The sequence below is a fragment of the Pteropus vampyrus genome, unplaced genomic scaffold (genome assembly GCF_000151845.1).
Source record: "Pteropus vampyrus isolate Shadow unplaced genomic scaffold, Pvam_2.0 Scaffold545, whole genome shotgun sequence".
Taxonomy (NCBI): Eukaryota; Metazoa; Chordata; class Mammalia; order Chiroptera; family Pteropodidae; genus Pteropus; species Pteropus vampyrus.
This window is the reverse complement of record NW_011889326.1, coordinates 932,968-938,967: the sequence shown is the minus strand read 5'-3', so window position 1 is coordinate 938,967 and position 6,000 is coordinate 932,968.

Below are 6,000 nucleotides of genomic sequence, written 5' to 3'. Positions count from 1 at the left end.
GATGCTTTCCTGCCTCACATACCACCTGGAGCCCTGTCTGTTGCCTTGCCGGCCTCAGAGGTGCCACGGGGTGGCATTGGTCTCCAGTGGGGCTGTAAATTCGCTCCAGTCCTGGTTCCCAACCTTCTCACTATCATGGACCATTTTATTTTTAAATTTATTTCTCTTGGATGGATCTCTTATAAAGATTTTGTCCAGCAAGCTTTACAAAATAAGTATTAAGTTGCCCCCTTAAAAAAAATTTGAACCAAACACATGCTATCTATTCAGAAGGAAGGGTGGATGTAGTGAGTGAACTAACATTTCAGCCTTTAAAAGCAAAGGATTAACCTTTGTTTCGGTAAACATGTGACTCATTTAAATTTCTCAATTAAAAAAAAGCTATTTTTCATTATCCTTTTTTTCCCCTTCAATACTTAAAATCATTCAGGTCTCCTAGTGCTACATTCCCAGATCCTTAAGGAGCCTGGACCACAAGTTGAAACTCCGTAGACAGGCTTGGCTTTGGCCTCACTCCTGGGTGTTTAGCCAGGTGTGCTCAGATTCCTATCAGGATCATTTTGTTTGGGATTCAAAAGTGTAACACCTTCCTTGAGCACATCACTTCAAAGTCCCAAATGTCCTTTTCCTGTTGAAAAACTATGTTTTAATAGTTTTGTTTTCTTGGCTGACAAAGTGCTGCTAGTTGTCTAAGAGACCTTGTCAGCTACAAATTTAATTAAGCTCATGCTGAGAATATTACCTTTTCCTAGCAGATTTTGGACTCAGGCAAAAGTTTACCTTGTGAAAATTTCTATCAATCACTGACTGGGGGTGAGAAGAACTTTAGAACACCTTTAGGTGTTTACTAACCTGTCAAGGTTCAGGAAGGCATTGATTACTCAGGAACATGGAATTAATTTTTTTTAATGATATACTTTTTTTTTCTCATTACAGAATTGATGTGTGTTCATTGTAGGCACTGTCAGATTCTTATAAGTACTATGAAGAACATAAACATTATTCTTAAATTCTATCACTCATAATTAGCTTCAATTGATAATTTGTGTATCTCTAAGTACACTTGTATTTATTTACAAAATGAGATCATTCTACATACTGATTAGTAGTTTTTTCACTTCAAATGGAGTGACTATTTTTCCATGTAAATGCATATTGTTCTCTGTCATTTTTAATACCTGCATTTTATTTCATTTATGGTTTTAACATACATTTTTTTTCCCTTGATGGTAACCAATTTTTTTTATATTAAAAACAGCCCTGTGAAGAATATCCTTGTGGATAAATCTTTGATAAACTTTAATTTGAAAAGTGACATTTTTCTGGGAAGAATGTTCAGATTGAACTTTGTCCAGTATTTCTAGTGACATTATTTAATAGTTTGAAAAGATTAATGTTAACAATTAAAGTTGTTTTTAGAAGATGTCCTTTATGTACTTTATTTTAAAGTAATGTTATCAAAGTAGTGTATTAGTGGGCCAGGATTACTGATTTAAGAAACATTGTTTCTTTTTTATATTTAGGATTAAATAATGAGTTTTAGAAAAATGACCCTTAAGGACTAATTTAAGACCCTACTCTGAAGAACTGCCCATGATTCTCCAGAACTAAAGGTACTTACTGGCTATCATGCATTCGCTAGATAATTGGTGGCATCTCCTTTTTAATTGATTTAACTTTTAATCAGTAATCTTGAGGGTGTGGGTATTACTTATATACATTTTAATTCCTTCATTACTGTACGTAGAGCCATATACATTGATGCTCAGATATATATATACCTGAAATAATGGGGACATAATCAATATAGGTCTTTTAATTTCAAATGGAAGAAAGATAACCTTTATTCTCTAGACTGATTTCAAATTATGTGCTCAATTTCTGGGAATCCAGCAGTTATCACAGTACTTTTTCAGACATCCATCTGCTCAATAAATGTTGGAGGCATGGCTTGGTATTCCCTGCATCTAGACTATCCTTCAGGGAAACGGGAGGCAAGGGCACAGAATATATCTAGCTTTTTGGCTTTTAGCTGGAGGTAAGCAGTAAGAACAGATCCTGCTGGAAAAAGTAGATTGCTTGGTATTTATGATTGATTGGCTAGCAATGGGAAGTCTGCGTGTATAGATACTGAGTTCAAAAACCCATTGGAATTTCTGAACATCATCAATTCTTTCTCTGCCCTTTTACCTGTTCAACATTTTTCCCCCTCTACCTCATTTTCTTTCCTTTGTAGGATTTTTTTTTTTTTTTGGTATATTTATAAAGCGCCTGCTCACTAATCCTTTCTCTTTGCACAAAGCATTATTAAATTAGGCACAATCTATGATTTAGTTCATTTATGGACTGGATTTTTTTATGCTGAAGCTTGCAGTTTGCTTTTGATAGAAAAACTCAAAGTCCCCTAAGGTAATTGGCCCATTTCTCTCTCTGTCCAACCCCAAGCCAATATTTTCTTACTAAAAATCGTGTACATGCAATAGAATTGAGAGTCCAGAAATAAAACCATAAAAAGAATCACATACATGTAGATATGAATCAATAAGGATAAAGAAATTCTATATTTAATTTTATTAATTTTTACTCCTATATAGGTATTGGTTCTCAAGCTGACCTGAAGAGTTTCTGTGTCATCTGTACATAAATATTTGCCATATTGGAAATTAAAACTGAGAAATTTAAAAGATATCATAGATTCATTAAAAAATAAGAATGTAAATATTTTTAATGAAAAGTAACCATGTTTTCCAAAACAAAAACCAATTTAGTAAGAAGAGTGGCGTCGTTATACACTCTCGCAATTCTCTAAAGTGTCTGGCTTAATGGAAGACAGCTGGATTCTTACCTGCTTCTGCATTTAATCTCGTACTGTCACATTCATGAGTAAACTCCACTAATACTCATGAGAGAACGAGAGTGAAAAAGGAAAGCCACACCATGGCATTATGGTGAAAGTCATTTTGACCTCATGTATCCTTTGAAAAGGTCTTGGAGACCTCCAGAGGTTGCCAGACCATATTTTGAGAACCATACAGAGGATAAAGAGCATCACTTTCTATCTCCTTTTTTAACTTTTTATAGATAGAAAAACTTAGACTACTTTTAAAAAGTTATGGTGAAATGTAGTGCTTCCATTTCTGGCATGAATGTTAGTACTGATTCAGGAGGGTACTCTTGCACACTCCTTGTGGTCTTTGTTCCACATGTAGAGTGCTTCGTCTTTTCCAAAGTTTTGGCCTTTTAAGACTTACAATTGAGCGGGGGTTAGTGTTATCCATCTTTAACAGATAATAATAAAAATGATAGGGGTCAGAATTCACTAGTTAGGCCTATAGAACAAGTCTGAGCATTTAGGATTATAGCAACTCTGGAATTATTTACTTTTCTTTGTGTCATTATCATACATTTACTGTATACTTCACATGGGCTAAGGGGCAAAAGATGCAGAGGTTTTAACCTGAAGAGGCTTAGACTCTTGCTGGGAAGATAAATTCATGAAAAGATTAAAACTTGAACACAGAGTGACAAAGGAGCAGCATGATGCTGGGAGAAGATTAGTACTTCCACGAGGCAGTGTGAGGTTTTCTCAGCTCTTCTAACCAGCTTGTGGTTCCAGCAAAAGCTGGCTCACTTTTTAGTCCTCAGTTGGTGTTTTTATAAAGTTAGGGCTTTGACTCAGTCCTTTCTAGCTGTGAGGTGCTAAGGAAGTAGCATAACAAGTTGTGCACTGATCACTTAATTTCTACTGACTTTTAAGTAGGATACCTGTATTCAGTTCATAAAAATGCTTTTTCACTTGCTTTGTCTTAAGTAAAATCTCCGAAGGATATGTAGGCTGAATATGCATTTTAGTGAAAGGTGGAATTGAATTAAAAATCTTATTACATTTGATTTAATGATGTAAATTTCTACATCTAACAGCATAGTAAGCCAAGGATGGTGAGGTGGTAACTAAGTCTCTTGCCTGGAGGACAGCCTTTCCTCCCCTCCCCTGACTGCATTGGAGGGATGAGCACCAAGCGCAGATTCTAACGTTGTTTCTAGAACGAAATAAAAATCAGCTTTTACATAAACAGCCTATCCTAGATTTTAAAAGGGACTACCATTTTAGGCTTTTCCCCCCTAATTCTTTTAGAGTAATGATACAGTTACTGTATAGTCCGGAAAAGTTATGATTTGAACTATTTGTCTAAAATGAGAAGTGCTGCAAATTTTTATCAGTGAAAAGGTAAAATTAGTGTGGTGATGATTCCACCATAATTGGTTCCAGTTGGTTCTACTCAGGGATGTCCTTTTTTGAGGCATGATTCAGCTACAGCCAAATTATAATTTGTAAAGTTACGTGGATGTCGAATCAAGTCTGTGAAAAGTTGAAAAATGTGTAATTGGTTGAAACTTCCTTCCGCTCCAGAAAAAAGGGAATGAAGATTACAGCCAGTTTTGAATTTAGCACCTCTCATTGCCTGACCGTAGGTGACCCGAGGACATTCGGTGTTCTCGGATTTGTGCTGTCACTCGGTAGAGAGCTAATGTCCTCCACTTTGGCAGTTAAATTGCTGTGGAAAGCAGCTGTGTTTGATGTACTTCTGATCAATACCTTGTACTTATATGTGGCCCTGTAGCAATTGTATCACTCTACTCTTAGTGTCTCTGACCTGAGAGTAAAGGACACACAGTTCCTTGCTTGAGATTTGGTTTTGAAAATTTACGTAAGTCAAATTATGTTTTAAAAGCACCAGGAAACTTGCTACTTAAAATATGTCCACAGAGTTGGGAATAGTTCTGTCAATCAGCATTGGTGCGTTGTGCATTGAACTATACTGCATTCTTCTAAAGTGGACAATAACTAGTGGTATGTTTATTTCAAACGTTTAGTGACCAGCGGCTTGCTAGCATCAATAATTCCTTGTAGGTCATCAGGGGTAAGTGGCTAAGGATGAGTGGTTGGAACTCTGCCTACCTCAGCCTCTTTCCTGATGTGCTTTTTGATACCCTTATAGGATTGATTTATTTTACTTTTCAGTATCTTTGTTCATATCCAAACTGCTTGAGCTTCCATTTCTATGGTAGGGTTATTCTCATTTAAATATGAACATTCAAAATGGTGTGCTCCACTGATTTTTTCTCACCAAAACACACAGGCTCTTGAGTTTTTTAACTTAAATTACATATCCTTTCCTGAGATACTAATTTTTTTTTTACCATATCTCAAAGCAGTGATTTTCCTCATCTATAAAGCTAATTTGCAGCTTTATAAGAAACTAAGTCATTATTTTATTCCTTAAATATAATTGATTAAGTACTTAAAAATTGACGGGTGAGCCATCTCCATTTTATTCCATACAGCATGTAAGCTTTTCAGAGTATGCTAGAGGATAGACAACAAAACCAAAACACGAGGTGTTTAGATTGTGTAAAGCTCATAAAATAAACAATTTGATTGTTAAAGTTATGTTTATTAAAGTAATATACAATCAATGGTGTCCATTTTTAATAAGTCATTGTGGGTACAAGTAAGACAGACTATTTCAGTTAGGTTGGCGGAAAACATTAAGTTAATTAAATTTTTAGTCAGTTAACATTTATGAAATCTCCACTGAATATAAGGCTGTGAAACTTAAAAAAATAAAAAAAGAGCATTCTCTATCTTCAAGAAGTTCACAGATTAGCAGGGGAGATATTATGTGCATAACTATAATACAGTGAGCCAGTGTAATAAAAGAATTGATGAAATGCAGTGAGAACCCAGCAAATGGGGGCCAGGCAGGGGCTTAGTTCTTTCTGGGGTAATTGGGAAGGGGGTTAGCAAAGCTGACATTGATCTATCCCTTGAGGAATGGTTGTTGGCTAGAGAAGGCATATGAAAGAGACAGTAGCGTGAATAAAAGCATGGCAAAACGAAAATGGCTATTTTGGGGACTTAGAATAATCTTTGTGGCTATTTATTTGTAGGTATACATTTGTAGAGGATCCTTAGAGAAAAATCTCCTTCTGGAGCCT